This window comes from Toxorhynchites rutilus, chromosome 2, assembly GCF_029784135.1.
Source record: "Toxorhynchites rutilus septentrionalis strain SRP chromosome 2, ASM2978413v1, whole genome shotgun sequence".
Taxonomy (NCBI): domain Eukaryota; kingdom Metazoa; phylum Arthropoda; class Insecta; order Diptera; family Culicidae; genus Toxorhynchites; species Toxorhynchites rutilus.
The window spans coordinates 74,587,684-74,610,280 of NC_073745.1; the positions used below are offsets into that span (position 1 = coordinate 74,587,684).

General features: G+C 37.8%; 1 protein-coding gene across 9 annotated transcripts in view; it reads left to right on the plus strand.

The window, feature by feature from the left end:
• The window catches only part of LOC129771373 (uncharacterized), a 284,948-nt gene that overhangs the window by 157,001 nt on the left and 105,350 nt on the right, over positions 1–22,597 (plus strand). The window lies entirely within an intron of this gene.

Sequence of the window (22,597 nt, forward strand, 5' to 3'; positions counted from 1 at the left end):
AGCGTCTCGCATTGTCATGCCGGGTGTTCGTGTTCGATCCCCGTTCTGACCGGGGGTTTTTCGTCAGAGAAATTTCCTTCGATTTGCACTGAGGTCACGCGTATTCCAGAGCTTGTCCCTCAGAATACATTCAAGGCGTGTTATTTGGCTTAAGAAATCTCAACTAAGTATTAATATAGTTAATGCATACGTTGAGACAGCAAAAGCTCCATAGAGAACGTTAACGCCATTCAAGAAAAAGCTCTCGATGATTGGTCAGTGAGTAAAATTGACTCAGGCTGGATGACACGTGAAACTTGTTTGCCAATAAATAAGTAAAATAATCTATTTGACAGATAAATTTACACTTCACAGGTGCGCAGAATTAGGAACACACCTGTGCAGGGTTAGGAATATTACAATTTAAGTGCGCATAACTGGGCACACATCATATAAATAGTTTAAGGCAGTATTCTAGTCTAGAAATTTGGAAAAAAAAAATCATTTTTTTCCATTATATTTCTGTAGTTCAGACATTCAAGAATATACCCTAGAAAGGACTTATCGAAAATCATATTATTTACTGAGTTAGAGCCATTTTAGTTATGTGGTATATAATCTAGTACGGCCAATGCAACAATGTACTTCAAACACGTTTTTCTCGAAACTACGTTTTTCAAACTGGTGTATACGATATTTCAAGTTCTACTGAATCGATCCATGTTAAATTTATATGAATACAATCTACAGGCATCTCTCTATCGCATGAACCTCTAAAAAGTGATTTTTTTTTAAAGAAAAGACGAGTGGGTAATGTCGGGGACATAACCGGAGTGACGTAGGACTATACAAAGGGGGCAGCTTTTGCTAAATATATATTTTAAATATACTGCTTTATTTTCTTCTCCTACGTAATTTTTTCTCACTATCTTATAGTTGCTTCTTGATATTTTTCTGAAGGCTTTGTACTTATTAAATGTTCAACGCCGGTCATCTTTTGGCGTATGCACATATCGTACAATCAAAATGATGGCTATGATAGGGAATGCATAGTGGTCCTCAGCTCATTCACTATCATATATTTCACTATTGAGCACATTACCGTACCTTAAACTGTGGCTTCGGAGACGAATGAATTGTAAGATTTGTAGTCTCCGCAAACAAAATAAATAAAATGAAAAAGAACTGAGGATTTGGAGACGAACTCTACGATCTGTCGAGAAATAGACGAGCTATAAGCGTTCTGAAAAACCAACAGTGAATACAGGGACGGATGACCTTCGGATTAAAGTCCTTTAAAATAAGAACAGAGCAGCAGGAAATACATAGCTCATCATGTTGCTCCTTAGTTATATTTCTATACAATGCAGATGTAACCTCAGTCAATTTTCAACATCAGTTATCAACCAAAGAAAGCAGTTCTTGCTACCACGAAAATTCGTGAATGCCATCATGCATACAATGTGTTGTAATTTGAAGCCACTTTTAATTCGGGAACCATGCATGGGTTTGTGAAAACTGAATGATCAATTTAAAAGACCTCAACCACCAATAAGTTCAAAAACAAGCATAAACAAAATAAATCAGTTCATATTATATATCATATTATGTCACTTTAGAATGCATTGGTATTGTGAATAACTTTTGATAACTCCTCTTTAAAAGGTTTAATGGCCCTGAAAAGCGCCGTGTTTTACGGTGGCTGGTTTTGCCACTAAAGCAGTTTGTATAAAGAACGAAACTTTTTTCTTCTGCTACCTGCTGCCGTTTTGCGATTGCGTTTGTCACCCGCCACTCGCTGCAACTGTCTGTTGTCTCGATGTCCACCGAACCGAATGTGTTCTGTTCTGAATGCGGGTTTTCTTATCGTCACGAGCAGCATTGCCAGCTAACTCGATCACTTCGGCGGCCGAAACTATATAACACCGGCTAGGTGGACTGGTGCACTGGTACTAAGGTGCTCGGCCTAGCTACCCTTGCGGGGAACTCCAGACCAACACGGTTCGAGCGGGATTTTGCCTTTCCCTTCACTTTTCCTCCTTTGCCATATCCAACCATGGCTGCTTGTGTTGGTTTGTTGATGTGATGTGATGCGAAACGATATGGTGTACGGTTTGGATGAGAATGATCGTTACGGAAGGAAGGAAGGTATTGTATTATAGAGACTTTAAACTTTTTCAGTTCATTCGTCTCTAGCCTTGAGAAAGGCCCTTTGAAAACTCTACCCTACTCTACTCCAGCGCTACCACCTCCACCCTCTTGCCTTGAGAAAGGCACTCGATCCCTCGCCGTCCAGCTCGTCCAGCAACGATGTTGTCCAGTCGGTGTCCACACAAAGAATGATCGTTACTGCAGCAGAGAATTACGCATGTGTGAGACTGCGACCGATGTTTCGTGCATTTTTTTTTTCTTTTTCCTTTCCAATCGTGCTTCATTCTATTTCGCTGCTGCTCTGGTTGCCCGTTTTGGTCGGTACGATTTGAGGAGCACAAAATGGACCAATCAAAAATGGGCACATAGGGCATTTGGACAATGCTTGATATTTAACAATTATTCAATTATTTATCTCAAGAAAAATGAAATGTTATTCGTTATGATAGATGCGTAGATATATTTCCTATCGATTGATGCAAAAACCTTCGCGATCTATTGAGAAATGCTCGAGTTATAAGCGTTCCAAATCTTGCATTTTTTCCTACTTGTTCAGTGCCTAGATTTCCATTTCACTCCCTATATCTTCCGGTTAGACGTAGTCCTACGTCAAAAAACACTTTAAACAGCATTTTGTTTTTCAAACCACCGCCATTTTGTAAAAAAAACATGTTTTTGACTTATCCGAAGTTCATGCGATAGCGGCATCTTTACTGATTCAAAATCTATTCGATTTTTTTGTTTCAGGTTTGAATCGTGTAGTTTTTTTTAACCCCTCTCACTTAATCAGATCTTAACTTATCTAGTTACGACTATTTTTTCTCCGTTTTATTGTTAAAAGATAGATGAACAAATACTGATAGAATGAATAGTAAAAATATTCTTCGATTTATTTTTCGGAGCTCGAAAAAACGTCCGAAATTCGTGTCTCTACACTAGAATACCCCCTTATACCTTGTGTGATATGGTACATAATTTTGGTTACAGAATGGTTTAAACTTTTTTAACTACGCAGAATATGATGGAGTTACGGTATTCACTATCGAATATACATACAATATACAGAGTCAACGAGCACACTTTAAAAGCATAAAGAACTGATTCCACGTATTAGCATAGCAATTAAAATCTAAAGAAAGCAAATTTCACATGTCTGGTGTCTTTCCCTAAGGTCCACAGAAAACGGGGAAACAATAGGAATATGCGACCAGACACGATACTTCTTCTTCTTCTTCTTTGCTTTTTGGAGAATTTAAACTTTGCAGTCCATTTGCCTCGAAAATAATATTTCAGTCGCTATATCGATGAAAGCTATTTGAGCAAAACAATACACTAGCTGATCGTATATCGCAATTTATTTCATGTCAATGCATTGAAAATTTACCTCGAACGCTATTCCGGTGGCCTTTTTCGCAATTAACATAGACTCGGCTACAGTCGATTATATACATGTTACACCAGCACCATTATTCCACATATCATAACTACATCAATATATCTTTGGCACCGAATGACAACACTTGCAAGTATCAAATATCATGCTACATGTTATTTAGTATTGCCTCAAAGCAATCGAACCTCTAGGCATCGTTCATACAACGTAAACCAAGCGCCAAACAAGCGTTCGCCATAGCATGCATACAGAACCATACATTGGTGGCTTGAAGCTATTAGGAATACAAATACTTCTCATCATTTTGCGCTATTCTCAAAAGAAACGCTTTTGTTAATATTACTGGCCTCAAAAAAAGTTGCGTTACTTTCTCATGCTTGAGAGAAGCGCAACTGTCACCCTTAGTGGAGGAATTTTTGCTACTGGTAAGCGAATCCTAATCACATACAACACTCCAGAACGACATTTACTTTCTTGATGACTAAACAAGCGAAATAAACCTCGAAAACAGTAGCAATGCTTCATTATGATCAATATTAGCGCAAATGCAATCCTAGTTGACCTAAACCTAAATAACTTATAACATTCCAGTAATACATTCAAGATGCTTGGTATTCCCCAACTATTTTTTTGGAGCATAACCTTAACGCCTGCTTCGCCATAACGTCAGTTTAATGCATTGATGCATTTTCAAAAGCACCAATGAAGCCGTTTACATTTTCGACCGACGCGCCTAAATCGCCTATTTTGCTGTTGTTCGATGCGGTGTCACACTCGCGAAGGCTCGGTTCATTGCGAGCGCTTTTCACTGCACCAACATCGCGTGCATCATTAGATGACGCATGTCTCGAAATTTGATTGCCCCTGGCAATGCGTTCGTTTTTTGCAGGGCTCGAGCCTGTCTTCCTCTTCTTCTTCCTCATCACACACTACGTGAAGCGTCCAATTTATGACGCGGAAAGAAAAACACACGATACGAATAACGCGAAAAACGAACAGAAAAAGCAAACGACGATATCCAAGTTGGATTACCACAGGTGGGGTCCAATATTAGATCGAAGTGCAGCGAAAGCAAAGTAAACTGGAGTGCTCAACAGTCCGATGCCGAATGAAAGTTTGCCTCAGCGAGATCCACTGTTTATACTCAAGGCAAATATTCCCCTTTATTCTTCTACTTTTTCTTTGTTCACGGCGACTTCAAATCCTACGATTTCCCCTTCGTTGGTCGTCGATAAGTTGCTCGTTATTGACAGCTCTGTTCGGGAAAGCACACAAATGGACAGAACAAATGTATGGAAAAATCGAAACCCCCAAAGTTTTCATGAATTTTAACCATTTACAAACCAGGGGATTCTGATGTATAGCATATTAAACAAATCTTATGTAGACTGTAGACGATGTAGTAGATGTAGACGAAGACTGCGACATACCAATTATGAGAACACTTGTAATACTAACCTCGAGTCAACCGCGAGTAATCGGTTACATATTACTAACATAGTCTAAGCAAACATTGTCAAAATATTGAACTCCCGGCCCCGTTAGGCTGACGCCATATGAGCCTTAATAAAATATATATTTTGGATAAAAAAAAAATCTTAGGGAATTTCCGATTCGTTTGGTATGTAAATCGCTAAAATCCGTTGGCGGCAAAAATAGTTATTAACGTTAACTTTATTTCATAAAAACTATGGATGGGTTATACCTATGATATAACCGCAAGGTTGACGTAGGACTGCCATTGGCTTAGTAATCATTTGTGTTTTTTAAATTAGCATTAATCGCACCTCGGATGTTCCTCATTGGGTACGATATCGCTGCTACGCAGAGCTATCTTTTGAATGTATTGATTAAACTAGTGAATGAATGAAACAATTTACGAATTCAATTGCAAACAAATCCCAATTTAGGTCAATTCATACATTATGGTAGTGGCAGCAAATAGTTATCAACATTTTGCCTAATCACCAAACGGTATGCGTAGAAGTTGTACCCGCTTTTGTAGACCGTGTTAGCAAAACGAATTTCGCAGTGTAAAAATGCATGGGAGTATAAAAGTACTGCCAAGATCTGCAATGCCGATTTTCCCAACTTATTGGTTTCGGAATCTGTGTTAGGAAAAAACATTCCGATTTTCAAAAATGCAAGTGAGTACAAAAGTACTCGCAGCTTGCATCTCATTTGCACTGCCAATTTCCCACGCTCCATAGTTTTGAAATCCGTGTTAGGGATATATTCCGATTTGCAGAAACGCACACGAGTAAAAAGTACCCACAACTTGCATCTAATTTGCAATACCAGTTTCCCCAGGCTCCATGATTTGGAAGTCTGTGTTAGGGATAGAGACGTCGGTTAATCGTTCGATTAATTCAAATAATCGAATATCTGAAAATCAAAATCAAAAACTTTGAATACATCGAATAATTGTCACTGTAATCGCGATTAAAGAAAGAAGGAAACTTCCTCAAGGTTAATGCATTTGTAGGTTAAGAATTAGGCTACATAATTTTTTTTATCTAACCATCTAACATCGACAACCCGATAGACCACGAGACCAGAATGATAACGTGATACGTGATTATTACAAGAAATAAATATTCGCCCGATTAATCGAATATTGAAAGACAATTATTCGAATCAATCGAATATTGAAAAATGTCCCAACGATTAACCGATAATCGAATAAATGAAAATTTGAGACATCACTAGTTAGGGAAACTATCCGATTTTTAAAAACGCAAACGAGTACAAAAGTACCCGTTGCTTGCATCTAACTTGCAATGCCACTTTCCCCTGGCTCCATGGTTTTGAAGCCTATATTAGGGAAACATCCGGATTTACAAAAACGCAAACGAGTACAAAAGTACCCGCTGATCGCATCTAATTTGCAATGCCAGTATCCCCAGGTCCCATGGTTTTGTAGTCTGTGTTAAGGAAACATTCCGATTTGCAAAAACGCAAACGAGTACAAAAGTACCCGCTGCTTGTATCTATTTTACAATGCCGATTCCCCCAGACTCCATGGTTTTGAAATCTGTGTTAGGGAAACATTCCGATTTGCAAAAGCGAAAACGAGTAAAAAGTTCCCGCTGCTTGCATCTAATTTGCAATACCAGTTTCCCCGGGCTCCATGGTTTTGAAGTCTGTGTTAGGGAAACATCCGTTCATTCCAGCGATGGTACCTCAATCGTTATGCAATCATAACTGACTGGATTTCCGAGCAACACTCGCTTTTATACCGAATTGTGTAATTTCAATAGCCTGTTTTGAAAACAATTTTAAGGCAATTGAAACAAGTTTTTGGATCAAAAAGTATGAAGCATTGAACTCGTAGACATTTTATCTTTTGAATGAAGTGTATATCATACCATTTCGTTGAGTTGTTTAGGAGCTGTTAACGCTCAAAATCTCGTTCTCCGGCGTAACGCTTTCGTTTTCGAAACTTTGAACTTACACCCCAGTATAGAAATGAAAGACGTAGTCCTACGTCAAAACGTGACCTGTTTTCTGATTTGGCACCCTTAATGAAAGACGTAGTTCTACGTCAAAAAATGGATGGGAAGTTATGCCTTAGTTGTCATATATCGCAGACCTTATTCCTACTAACTACCACTAGTTTCAATCGATGCCGAGTGGGAATCAAATTGTGTAATATCTTTAATATACACTGCGTTTCACAACTATAGAAACACTCATTTTCGCTGAGTTTCCAGAGATATGTAAGAAGTCAGTTGAATTGAAGTATATAGTGTAGGACATAATAACTATCTTCATTTATAAGAAGGTTTATTTGAACTTTATTGTGTAGCGCTGCACTGATTTTAGTATTGTTGAGTCCCTCGTTTCTATGAGTATGAACGTCAGATTCAACACAACTCCCGTGTGTGGAATCTGAGTGTCCTTTTCTATGTGTATGTTTACGGATGAACTGTCTTAGATACTCGTGTGAGATTTTTCTAAGAAATTCACGTTTCCTTAACCGGGAGAGTTTTTGGCGGGTTTTCTTGGTATTTGAATTCGGAATCCGGCGAGCGACTCGATTTAAGCTGCGCTCGGGAGATTAAAGATAATCACCCGAAAATGTTTGAAAAGAGGACAGATTTAGGCAAGGGGGTTGAGACTAGGTATTATTAATATCGTTAATAATTGCGTAGTTCCGGTCCTTTTGATCATTGCGCTGATCTGAGGACTTAGAGGAAATATTCTTGCGCGCAGTTAGCTCAATTTAGATTTAAATTCAAATTTTACCTCCAGTGCATCGAGTAAAATTTAATTGGAGGTGGCACCATTTCTGACCCCACGGCTACGTGGAATTGGCCCTCTCCGTCAACACGAGGGCCCCAGCAAAATTCTCGCGCTCCCGGCGGCTCGTGATCAGCGGAAGTTCTTTGCTCTTCGTCGCCGTATCACGTAAATCCATGGTAGTGAGTACCCATTTTTATTTGCCATTTAACATGCGCATGTTGGGAAATAATACACAAAACGTCAATAAATGAGAGGTGCACTATAGAGTGCAATAACAGGAGCAACACCACACAAAATTACACACACAATAGCCATTGGATGTGAGTGAATAGAGAAGCCATAGCAGTATGACTAGAAAGTCAACCGCCATTACCAAAACTATTGAAATGTGTCTTTAGTGTAGCGTACAAAACGATGCAACAGTAAATCCAATGGTTGGAAGTTCGAGTAGGTTGAAGCTTTTTGTTATGTGTAAATAAATTTAAAATAGTTTTGTTGTTATTATGCTGCAGTTCGTTTTTCTGTATTTTAATAAGTGAGTTTTTTAATGTAATTTTTTTGTTGCTGTTGTTTTGAATAGTTGTATTGAGTATTTTTACTGGCTAGCGGTATGGCCTAAGTACCGGCAACCCAATCTGGTTTATTTTTTTTTTGTTGTTAAACGGTCACGAGTCGGTTTGAGACTCCTTTTTTTGTTGGTGTCTTTTCACTATCCATCCCTATGCTCCGAAGCGAGCTTCGTTGTGGACAATACTTTCGCTAATTGGTCCAGTGAGGAAAATTTGCTGAAATTTGTGGTCTGGGATCGGCCCAAGCACTTTCGGGCTTTAATCTTGTCCTCTTGACAACCGGTGTTAGGGTTCACTTTGCAGCGCAGTTTAAATTGAGAAACAAACCAGGTTTTGGGAAGAGGATAGACCTGCCCTGAATTCTGAGTTCTCACCGGCCGAGCAACCGAAAACACGGCGGCTGGCCTCCCTTACGGGAGTGGTGCATAAGCCAGCTGCTCGACTGCGCAGAACCCCGATCAAGAAGGGCTCACACGCCTCGAAGGCATGTCGAGTTGCAATGGTTGTGTTCAAGCGCGAAACATTCAAAAAACTAAAGTTCCAGTGTTTCATAACTATAGAACCAGATGGAAAAACTCTCACTCCTTTACAAAATTAACGTCAATTTAACATAAATTACAATAAGTTTCTAATTTATAGGTTATCTTTAGTTCTCAATCTGTTCAAATAACCCATTCGGGGTAGTTACGAGTAAGTTTCACCATGTTGTAGTGTGTATCTCGTTCCACGCAGAAGATACTGCCCGTTTTACCTCTCCAATAACTCATATTTCTTGTAAGCTGCATCTACTATTCGTTCGATCACTCCTCATAAGTTCCTGACAGGGTTTTGATTAGGTTAACAAACTGACCAATCAAGAATCTGAAGCCCCGATTCATTAAACAATTCAAAGCAATTCAAAGTACAGACATGGTAAAACTCTGGATTCTTCCAAGAAAAACCGTCCACGTCGTGTCCGGCCCATTCCCAAAGTGTTTGACATTCGAAGTACAATTATGGCAGAATCTTCTAGAAGTGAAAAGGATGTCTACCCAAAAAATAATGCTGTGTATAAGAATTACTGGAAACATATCAAGAATACCTAAAATTCTATTCTCCAAACGACTGGATTAGACGGATTTGTTTTTTCCATTTATAGAAATAAATAAAATATGTAAACGATATTCGGGTGAACACTACGAAAACAACAAACCATTCGCCATCAGCCCCGTGAACGGTGACCGCATTTTTTTCGTGTGCTTCTTCCCCTGAGTCGATAGCTTTCAGTGGGGAAACTTTTCCGCTTATTCATAACTCTTGCTTTATTTAAGACTTATTATCGTGAGGATCGTTGCAAAGAATTCACACTGTCTCTCTGTCGGAGAGAAAAATGAGTTTGCATAGTGCTTCTGGAAGCTACCCTTCTGGTGGTAGCGCGTAGCGTTCTAATCCCTCAGCTTTGCGGGTTTGTTTACTCGTAATGATGAAATGAGATGAAAATTACTATCCATGACAAAGACGATGACGGGTTTAACGTAATCTATCACTCACCGGATTACCGAGGCACAATTCGGGATTATACATTTGAACGCGAACAAGACATGAAATCGTCTGTCATCGTCACTTTCTTGGAACTGGAGGAATAGACAATACACATTCTAACTTGAAATTGGTTGTTCTTCCAACGATTGATCCTGATCGTTCATATGGCAAAAGGATGATAAAATTTAATTCATTTTTTCCCCTGTTGGGTGTGAACCACTGCGTCCATTATTTTGAACTATTGTGGTATACCCCTTTTTTATACTACACTTCAAGCTTATCTACTACTTATTAATGGAGGAGTAGACTGAAAGCTATAGCGAGATAGGTGCCAATCAGGAATAATCTGTTTGATAAGATCTACAATCCTGATTTCTCTCATACTCGTTTGCAGTTATCATAATCGAACGGTACTGTCTCTACTTTCGTTGCATGTGATCATGATATTTCATCAATGCCGTGTTGCACAATTTCAAGCATTCCGTAACCGCTCAATCAATATTACATATTGACCACACGGAACCGGAGCAAGAAATGCAACTTGACCATTCCATTAGTATTCATCACAAGACTTAATCGAGTGGCGAAACACTCTTTCCTTCCCTCGAAATTGTTCGTTCTAGCATGAACCTTCCTTCTATTTCCTATGCTTCCATCGTCTCTGCTTTCCATCATTTCGCCATGATTTTTAACGTTCCCGATTGGATAGCCTTCGGCGTCCAGGACACTAGGGAAAACCCCAGAAAAAGAACGTGACACTAATCTCATTCGATAGAGGTTGGCACACAGAAATGATTTGGTGGTGTTGAATATTCATATCGCTGGCAGTAAATTAAATTAGCCCGGGATAACAACGATTTTTTTCCTCAGATTAAATTCCGCCCAAATTTAATCGATGAAGATGGAAAATAAATGGGGGCTATAATCGCGAGTTTCGTTTGTACCATTTTGGGCCGGTTTGTTTCGGCAAAACATGGGCAGCAGCGCCATACGCTGCTGCGTTGCAACTATTACTGCTGCTGTTGCTTCCTGGACGATAGCCAAAACGTGATGCCAAAAACATAGGCGAAACACACGCAGCATCCGTAATGAACCAATAGTCCCAAAGTTGGGCAGCGGAAACCAGATGTTCTTTAATGAACTGACGCTAGTGGTGTTATTGTGCTTGAACTTAATTTATGTGATTCGTCGCCCGCCTTGGGTTACTGGAGCTGAACGTTGCCAAAAAAGATTATATGGAAGTGTGTCTCAATCAGGTTCTCAATCTTTCTCTCTCTCTGTATCTCCGAAAAATCGTTTAGCGAAAGCAGCACTCGTACTCACGTACGTAAGTTTGTACACACGCCGTCAACACAGAAAATTTCTCCCCGCCTTTTTATTTATAGATGAAATGATGGTTAATTATACTTTCGTTTATGACCCTGCTGTTTGTTTGTCCCATTCTCGCAGACACACACACACACACACACACACACACACACACACATCACACATCGCCGCACGCCCCAACGTGGGAATGTTGATATTTTCACTGTTTGTGGTGTAAATAATAGGGCACCAGAGATTTTCGGCACTGCGGAATTGCAGATAGCGCTCAAACATCACGCGTCTCCTTCTCGAGTACCGAGAAAAGCGCCATTGCGTCTCCACCGTTTCGCCGCTAATGCTGCCTCACACTCATACTCTGTATTTATGTAGCACAATTTGACAGTTGCATACAGTTCACTTCCTCTATGAAGCTGCGGTAAATGGGCTGTCATACAATAAAGGAGAAGAGAAATAATCTTAAAAAAGTAGCTTTGCGTGGAACACAGTTTGTTTGACAGATTTGAGCGTTGTCCGCACCGTCTTCGGTGGTGATAAATTCGAGCATTTGGGGGAAAATGTGTTTTTCGTACGATTGTTGTTATCTTTGTGTTTACTACGGCTACGTGGAATATTTATTCTGAGTTAATAATTTGTGTGTGAAAAATTAATCCTTACCACCAGGGAACATCATTCATCATCTGAACATTATTCTAAGAATACATAGTTGGGGCCCAAATTTCAACCCGCGTTTTTTGTAAAGTGCAATTGCAAATGAAATCGCCGTAAAAATGCAGATTTTAAAAACATTTATTTTTGATTCGATTGAAAGTTTGTATTCCGTTTATGTTGGAGAAAATATGAGTTTTTTACAGCAATTGAGAATTTTTTGACTCAAGTGTTGCATTTGAAAGGGGCGTATCGATTTTTGTAAGAGAAATCTTTGATTATTTATATCTCAAAAACTGTTAGTCTTACCGAGATAATGTTTAAAAAAGAATTATAGAGTATTGATGTTTAAACCCTGATAAAATATACAGTGAGAGGCAAAATAAAGTTTACAAATTTTTTTTTTCTATTCCTACATTTTTCTGGTGAAAATTCAACGAAAACACAGCGTAATCATTTTTAAAATATTATTTATTGTGTTCTTTTCAAGTTTTGTTAATGTTGCGCTGGTAAAAAAAGTCACAGGAGGGTTGTGTCCGAGACACGACCGCATAGTTGACGTAGGATTCCGTTAGGCTATCTGTTGATTTTGGATATGTTTGAAGAATTACATTGTTAAATTCTTTGATAACGATTTGGTGGCCCTGAAAAGGGACGTTTTGTTTGGTTGTCCACTCCACCAGTGTTTACCGAGTGATGATGACAGAAGGATGGTAAACAGACGTTGGATGGCGCGTATTAGATAAAAGATAACCGAATTGAAACGAGATATGACGAAAACCGCACTCTGTGATCCTAGACCAGTGCTGCAATTTGTCACAGTCACTGCGTATATTTGGGCTACTATGACGACCATTGCAACATTACCGCCAAACGACGTGCAACAAAACAAATTCCTTACTCTTCGATGTTAAATAGTTTGTCAGTGTTTTGACCATCAAATCATGTTACAAGTCAGCGCACTATGATCGTCAAGACAAGAAATACAAGAAAATTCATCTGATGTAATGGAAGTTTACACTTTTACCAGGATGCATTTGTTCACTTTGCTACCTGAATATCATTATTATATAAAATGCCAAAACTTCGAGGAAAACAAAGAAACAAAGAAAATGAGTCTAAACGGACTTTCAAATACGTGAATTTCGATATCGGGCAGAAATTTCAACGAAAAGAGAAATTTCTTCATTATTTCAGCATGTAGAGATTGTTCAAGCTTTGGTCAATTATATATTCCGTTGCCTAAAAGGTTTGCAATCTCTCACACGTTATCACGTGTTAGACATAGTATTTACTTCAGTAAATACAAGAAACAACAACCGGAATGAAAATCGAAGCTTCGCTCGATGAAAATAAAATGCAATCTGCGACAATCATCAATTCATTATGGACAATTTTACCGCCTACTTGATCGATCAAACGTATTGACAAAGCTCAGTAACAGGCAAATTGTTGCGTTGTACTCTGTCAGTCACCATTTGACCGAGATTTTTGCCAGTAGGAAATGACTAGCGAGCCTCGTCAGTTGTAAGTTACATTGATGAAAACATGCAGGTCTGCCCTAGACGAGATGTCTCCTTTGATATGTATGAATGCAATAAAGAGAAAAAAACTCACCAATTATGAATTTTTCTTCTCAGTGAAAACATGTTACATATTTGAAATGGAAAAGGTAATTTTATTTTATAATTTTTACCTAATAAGTGTTTATTCAACCCAATGCGAATTTTAATTGGACTAACAACACCTAATACTATATGTAGAGCATATGGGGAATCACTTTTTTTAATATTTCTTCACTTTTCCAATCTTTCACGCCGTATAAACTTTCCTTGGGTGAAAATGAACACAACAAAACAGACAGCTTAAACCAAACGACATGTTCTCGAGCAGGAACACACCTTGGTTTCTATTTATAAAAAATGAAATAAGTCGTTTCATATATCAAGTTATTTTTAACACAACTGCTACCATATACAATCTTACACTTACAGTTGTGCTAAATTTTTCACAATACACGATCGGTCATGGATATAAAATTTCACGAAGCAACCAACATTAAAGTTCTAAGATTAAATTTTATTTGCTAGAATTAATCGTATCACTCACCTTACTTGCAATATAAAAATGCCCCCGACTTGCATATACTTGCCATGCCGTTTTCCTCCAGACAGCTTGGTTTTGATGTCTCTGTTAGGGAATACATTTCGGTAGGAACAAAAGCTCTCCCTACTTTCATGTATTTGCAATGCCGATTTCCCCCTGGCAGCTTAGTTTCGATGTCTCTGTTAGGGACCCGCCGCATGTGTCTTCAATTTCTACCAATCAGAAGTGGGTATTTCCGTTGGGATAGGGGTTGAGATTTTTCAATTGTTCGTTAGTTAGTTCCATGACATATATTATTTTCTTCAATATAAAATTTGTTATGAAGTGCCGAAATCGATTGACGCAAAAATTTCATCAATCCATTATGAAATGACTGAGCAATAAGCATTTGAAATTGGACAATTTTCACGATGTGCTCGATTTTCGATTTTCAATTTGTACCCCAATATTTTCCCGAAAGACGTAATCCTACGTCAAAAAGTTTTTCTGATAGAAAAAAACAGTTAATATTCCAAAAAAACAGGGGCAAAATAAAGTGTCCAGATCAGTACAGCTTCAAATAAATTAAACTGAAAGCAAACAAAAACGATGTAATAATGGGTATGGCCTCCTTTAGCCTTCAACATCTCCTGCAAGCGCATCGGCATACTTTCAACAAGGTTGTACAAGTGTTGTGGGTCGAGTTCTTCCTACGTGCGCTCCAGGGCATCAAAATAAGTTTTTTTTATTTGTCACACCAGTCTTATAAATCCGAGCATCGAAGATGGCCCACAGATTTTCGATGGGGTTCAGATCAGGACTTTGTGGGGACCATTCAAGGGGTTTGATGCGGCAGGAACGGAAAAATGACTTCGTCAGCTTGGCCGTATGCTTCGGATCGTTATCCTGCTGGAAAACGAAGCGCTCTTCGAGGCCCGTCTTGATGAGGGATACCTCGAGGTTTTCCCGCAGGATATTGCCATATGAATCAGCTGTCATGATTCCGTCAATTTTTACCAAACTGTCCACCCCACCCCAAGTCCACGAATTGCACCCCACATCATCACGTTACCTCCTCCGTGCCTGACTTTTCCTTGGATATGGCGGTCTTGGAGCTTCTCACCCGACTTGCGCCACACACGATCCCGCTTTTTCCGCTGTTTTCCACCGTTTTCCAGTATTCGAGCGATTTATCGGCGTGTTCCTTGACGAATTTGAGCCGCTTAGCCTTATTCACCTGGCTGATGAAAAGCCTTCTCACTGCGATCTTGCTATGGTACTCCTTCGCTTGGATGCGGCGACGGACAGTACGACGCGATACCGAAAGTTGGAGCTCTTCCTGTATCTGCCGGATCGTAATTTTTGGGTTTTTCTTCACCTCACGAATGATTTTCTTGTCCGTTCTGGCATCTGTCTTGGGCTTCCATCCTCTTCCCGGGCGATCCACCACCGATCCGAACGTTTTTATCTTCTTCGTGATTTTTGATACCGCTGTCTTGCTGATTTCGTAGTGCTTGGTCACTTCCCGGTGCGTTTGGTCATTTTTGACATCACGAAAAACCAGATTCCGGATGAACAACGGAATGGAACCGGAATTTTTTGCGTTCTCCATATTTTACAACTTATTCGAATGTAGACACCTGTTTGAATGCTCCAGAGCCAAGCCAGTTGTTTATGAAACGTCAAAATAGACAAAACAAACAAATTCGAGGGGCCTCACGATGGAAACTTATCGAAATGATATCGATTTTCGAGTTGGACATTTTATTTTGCCCCTGTTTTTTTTTTGGAATTTTAACTGTTTTTTTTTTCTTTTTACCAGCGTAACATTAACAAAACTTGAAAAGAACATAATAAATTATATTTTAAAAATGGTTACAACGTGTTTTCTATAAATTTTAACCAGAAAAATTAAACAAATGGAAAAAAAATAATTTGGACACTTTATTTTGCCCCTCACTGTACACTGAGAAAAAATTAGTACTCTTTTTTATTTACAAATAAAACTTTGATTTGCAATATGTAAAATACGTATTCCTTAATTTTTTTATTTTTTTTATATAAAATAGAAGTTATGTAGAAAATTTAAAAAAAAAAAGTCCTAGATGATAAAACTACTTTTGAAGAATTTTGAAAAATATCGATTTTTTATGAATTTTCGAAACTTCGAATTTTTGAATGTTAACAATCATTTTTAGACACAAATTATGAATCCTAATGTGATTTAAAACAAAAAAGCTCATTATCAATCTCCTTCTAAATGCAGCCATTCTCGAGATATTTAAAAAAAAATTTAATTTTTTGTCTTTTTAATAATAAAAAGACCCTTTTAATGTGTTTGTCGTGTTATACTATCATGTTCATGAAATTTTATGAATTTGCTTATAATTTCCGACAATTTTTCCAAATACAACATTATACTGACAATATATGTTCAAGAGTTACGTTGAAAAAATTTGAAAATATGTTGGTTAATAAAATTTCGTGTCTTGAAGCGTCAAATGAGCAAATAAAATCATCTGTTTACCAACGCTTTAAAATGTTTGTATATGTGGAAGCAGACATCTTTTTCTTTTTTCTTTAGTCATCTTTTTTGGGATTGCACCCAAAGTCCAAACGATGTCAACGGGGATCGACCCAAGGCCGGCTGGAATGCAAGGCTGTTTTACACGATCACGCTATCAACATAGCTGTTGCGCAAATGCGTGAGAATTAATCAAGCAAATGAAACCAAATTACGTTTCAGGGTGCAATATATGTTTTTACGGTGGTTAGACACTTCACCCCCACCTCTCTAAGGGGGAGCTACCATACAAACGAAAGACAAATTTCTGCATAACTCGAAAACTAATCAAGCGAATAGAGCCAAATTTGGCATGCGAAGGTTTTAGGGGACACGAAACGTCTCTTCGTTGAACAGATACTCTTCCCTTCTCTATGAGGGAGGGGGGGACTGCAATACAAATGAAGCAAACGGAACCAAATTTGGCATTTGGAAGTTTTAGGGGCAAAAAACATTTCTAATGTGGTTTAACACTTCTCCCACCTTTCTAAAGAAGAGCCGCTATAGAAATGAAACACAAATTTCTGTATAAATCGAGAACTAATCAAGAAAGTGGAATCAAATTTGGCATATGGAGGTTTTAGGGAGCAATAAATGTTTTTATTGTGGTTTGACACTCCTTTTCCCTCTCTAAAGAGGGGGTTGGGGAGGGTGCTGAGCAACTTGAGAACTAATCAAATTAATTTTGGGCGAGACGAAGTTTGCCGGGTCAGCTAGTAGCATATAAACATATTCACACGTGATTAAAAATAAGGTGTGATTACTGACATGTCAAAATGTTATTGAATCAAAGTTATATTCAGTTCCGTCGCTTTCGTTTCGTTGAAGACCGCAATGAGCTGATAGTCTCAGCAGATTCGTCTCAAGATATTTTTGTAAGATAATTATGATTTTAATGATTTATTGTCTGTATGTTGTACGTTTCGAGAACACCTAAATGGTCTGACCTGAACCTCGGGTCTAAAAAGGTTGCAATCAGATAATTTTGATTTTCTTCTAGGTAGTTAAAACGACCTCTCCGGTAAAAAAGAACATATCTTAAAATAAGAGATGAATTTTTCAAAGTTAACATGTTTTTAGTCTTCGTTCAATATTTCTATGCGACTATACTGAATCTATGCGATTAGAACCCAATCAATACGCTAGTGTCTGAATCGGTACAGTAGTTATGAATTTTTGACAAAAGTCATTTTTGGGATAAAGGCGAAAAATGGTATTTTGAACCATTGGTTAAATATGAAAAATAATGACTTAAATACGCAAGAAAAACATCTCTGATTTTGAGATGGGTTATGTTAAAAATCCTCAGATTTCTAGAAAAAAAAATAAAAAAATAAAGCGTCCTTGATCCCGAGACCATGAAAACCATAAAAAACAAATACTATCAATAAAAACGGAAACAGAATTTAAGTTTTCTGCAAATAACCCTCTACAGCCCAAGCCCGTCTTTAGACGGGCTCCACGGATTCTCTTTTCAAATAATTCAGACATTATTTTCAATGTTCACCCCCACTAGAACGCCTTTAGAATATTTTCATCTATCACACATACGCATTGGTTTTATGATGGCAGCTTTCTGCTAGGAGTATTTAATGTTGAAAGTCGGAAATTCGAGATGAAAGTGGAATAGTTTTTTTTAGATAAAAAAAAACATGGGTCTTAGAGAGTTAAAGTAGTCATTTTAGGAAAACATTGAAAAAAGAGATTTTCCGGACCACCGTAAAACGGAAATGGTCACCCTAACGAAAAAATAAAAAAAATATATACGGGTCTAATTGTGTGCGATGAAAAACATATCTACCACTTTTCACGAAAATCTGAGAACCACTATATCGGTTTGACATGGAATAGCTGTATACATATATAACGTTACTCAGATTCAAATATCGTTCATCAGTCGAACAATCTTCCTTATAGAGTGAATAACAGTATACCAAAATAAACTAATAAAAATAATAGATACATCTTTAAAAAAATTGCGGATCATGCCGTTTATCTGTAATTTTTTTTTTTCATTGTATATTTTCTCACGTCTAAACATGGATACTCTATAACTCTTTCCAAGACACTATTTCGGTACGACTCATAGTTTTTGAGATAAAAATTATCAAAGATTTATCTTACTGTTGACACTTATATGTGTTATCCGGGAGAAAAATGCGCACGCAACTTAATTAGATTTTGGGAGATACAGGATGCAGCCATAAACTGTATATCCGCGTTGACGGCATTGAGTTTCGAATTACGAAATGGGGGATTTGGCATGACAATATCGGTTTGCAGAAAAAATGAACATACTTTTAAAATGAAAATTATGAATGAAAATTATTTTTCCGAAATCAAATTAGTACTCTATGTAAATGAAAATCGCTTTCGCTTGCAAGTAGTGAAAAAATAACGTCAAGAAAAAATTTTCATACAAATTTTAGTAATTCAAAACTGCCTTAGAGTAATCTAATAGAGAAGAGTTGGTTTCATACAAACTAATGTCGTATCCAGATGTCGAAACCATTCCGCCGTCAACGCGAATTGAGGATCGTTTCGAAAATTGTTAAGAATGTATGGGTTAAAATCCATGTATAGAAGAAAGTCGGAAATATCAAATCTGAGCGAGCTTACATATCGCACTCTTGAATACTCTCCACTGGCGCGCAGTCGGCCACCATAATTTAAAAGATAATTGTATTGTAATAATTGTTAACTGTAGAATAAGTGTATGTAAAGATTGCTAAATGTAATTCAAGTAAAGTCTGTAGATCAAATTAAATGTGATGTAATTGGTGTGAACGGTGTTTTATTCCATAATTGCTCGTTTGAAAATATCACATTGCTGTGAGAGAGAAGGGTGAAAATCGAACGAAGAAGTACACTGCAGGGGACAATCACGAAATCAGGAACAAGCCGAAATACCATTCAGCAAGCGCTGCAACACTTACTAAAATCGATACGCCCTTTTCTAAAGTTACACTTGAGCCAAAAAAATTCCAATTGCTGTGGAAAACTCAAAATTTCCTCCAACCTAAACGGAATTCGAACTTTCATTCGAATCAAAAATACTCATGTTTTGTCATTTGTCGATTTCATTTGGAATTGCTCTGAAGCTAATTCTTACGACGAAAAATATTTTTTATATTTTTTCTGTATAGGGTAGATGATATTGGTTTGTCCGATTTAGTGTGTCTAGTAAATGCAGTGTCTAGTAAATGCAAATCGATTTTTTTCATGAAAAGCACATATAATCAATACGATTTTGGGTTTGTTGAAAAGCCCCAAATCTGTAATTGCTAATACTACCATATAGCGTTGTAATTATTCAAATTTTTATGTGTTTTAATGATTTTCCTCAAAGAGAAATTACATTCATAGTTTGTCCAGCTCTGATCATGGTTTGTCCAAAAAATTATCATTTTTTGTCCGGTTTTAGAAATCACCATTTTTGAATGAAAAAAATCGAATTTTCAAGTAGATGTTGCATTTATTATTGTTTGAGTTTACTGTCATCATATTGATCCATTCATAGTTTAGGCTTTCTTCAGAATATTGCCTTTTCTTGGGCATTTAAAAAGGGTTCACCTCAATACACTTAACACAGAGAACCTTTGGGCCTGATTCTCGAATACGGTGAAAACGAAATGAAGTGTGTCCGCGATGACAACTGTACGGTGTCGACATCTGGATACGAAATTAATTTCCCACTGAAAAAGATTATTACAATATATAATAAACTTAAGGTAAAATTTTGGTATGAGATTATTTTAGCATACGAAAAAAACAATGTTTTACATTCACATTGAACACTAATTTGCTACGGAGATGTGAATTTTCATTAATAACAAGCTGACCCGGCAAACTTCATCCCGCCCAAAAATTATTTTTCGTTATCACATCCACCACACCCCCCCCCCCCTCCCAAATTTGATTCCATTTGCTTGATTAGTTCTCGAGTTATGTGGAAATTTGTGTTTCATTTGTACAGCAGTTTTAATTGAAGAAAACTAATTTAATTTTTATTAAAAACAACAGTGGCAAAAAAGTGCCCACTTCATTTAGGCTCCATAGAAGATAAATTGAAAAAAACGAAAACCATTTTATTAATCAACGTGTTCTTTTCTGCCGTAATCTCGTAAGCGACTGAATTGACATTTTACTTCTTTTGTTATAGATCGATAAAGAATACCAAATACTCTCGAAAAAACTGCTAAGTTTCACAGAAATGAAAGAAAATGACCAGTACAAACTTGAAAACGGATTTTTCGCTATGATGTGATGTATGGTCAAATTCACTGTGGTGCGATGTGATTTGGAATCTGATCTGATGGCATAGTAAATTTCACACGACATCTTTCAATGTTGTTTTAAAACTACAAACCATGTACCTGGAATATCTGTTTCAAAATCACATCAAATATTTAAATTCGTAAAATCAAAATCAAACACACATCAATCTGGGATAAATGATTGCTCTGAATTTATCCTAGATTAGAGTGTGTTTCTGTTTTCACATTGTACATAACGATTTTAACTAAGTAATTAGAACGTATCAATTCTACTGTTGGTTACAAGGTATTCTCAATAGTGTTGTTTATCATCACAAAGACATCTTGACTATGTATACTTTCCTCGATTGCTCAATTCATTTTTCGGATGAATTGAAGACACTCAGCTTCAATTCATCCGAAGGGTGATTGAAACCTCCTCCAACCGCGCCCCAGTGCTTCCAAATTGTAATTTTTATGATAACACTAGTTTTGTTAACACTGGCATCGAGAATTTCCACAAATTGTCGATGGAGTTGAGGTCCGGGCTTTGTGGAGACCATTCCAGCGGTTTGATTCGACAAGACATTCGGTTAAACAGCTCTAATTTTATTTCGTCCTTACGGAAAACTGTTTCCCAACTATAGAGGCTTATCAGAATGCTTCCTAGCAAATTTAAGGCGTTTGATCGCCAGAGCAATCCCCCACTCCGACCGTTTTAAGTTTCAGAAAATTTTTCTCAACCGCTGCCTTGCTTAGAAAATTCAAAAAATGACGAGGTGGGCACCTTATTTTGCCTATCATCTATTTTAAAGCCTTGATTGACACATGTCCCGATACTGTTGCCTTGTCGATACTAGATGGTAATCGACATTTTAAGAAGGTGGAAGTTTCATCCTCTCACCTCGTTATCTTTTCTTTTCCGGAAGACCGTTTCTCATGAAAGATCAATCAAAAGCTCATTAAATATAGAAACAAAGAGCAAAGTTGATTTGAAGCTGGAATCCCAGACCGTACGGATCAATAGAAGTTCCTCAACCCACAGTTCCGGCACATTTCTGCAAACAAGGAAGAATACAATGAATAGAATGAGATCCATCATGAATTTAAATGACAGACGGTGGGCCGAAATTTTCATTTGTCTTTGTTTGCCATCAAAAAGATAAACATTGTTTTGCATACTCAAACAGAGCATTCGTTACGTTGTGTGCCGATGGGCAGTCCGTCACCGGTTTATTTTCGATCCAAAATAGAAGAAAAGCGTCTGTTTCAGATTGTGAGAATAGCTTGAAATATGATATGTAAAAAGAAATGAGATGACAGTATAATGACAACAAGCGTCTAACTCTCTTGGTATATTGTTAGTGATTGAAACATCAGATGATGTCTTATTTTTCAGAACGAAACATCTCATGGCTGTTGCAAAATTGGGTATTATATGGGTTATTGAACACAAGCGTCATACAAATCACGTAATTTCAGATCATTAGTCTCACTCAACATCGCTCAAGAGGTCCTTGTGTGAAAATTCCACTTACTCCCTACGCTCGTCAGACGAGTGAGAAAAACTCGCGCTTGGGGGGTGATACGATGTGCGAAATATAACCATCCATTCATTCTTTACCTTAAGCCGTGTCCACGAAAGTTGTGGGCAGATGGGGGTGGCATATGATTTGCAAGGTGTCCCAACCAGCTAACATGGTTCGACTTTATTTTTCCGCGGGTAGCATCACATACATGCAAACAAACACAAACACACACGACGCAGCTCAATTTATCATACTCCGCGGATTGGCGCGCGCTCTCAATCCGAATCTCCGGCCGTTGCGTTGTCGTTGGCAGTCAAAATTTCGAGCCAATG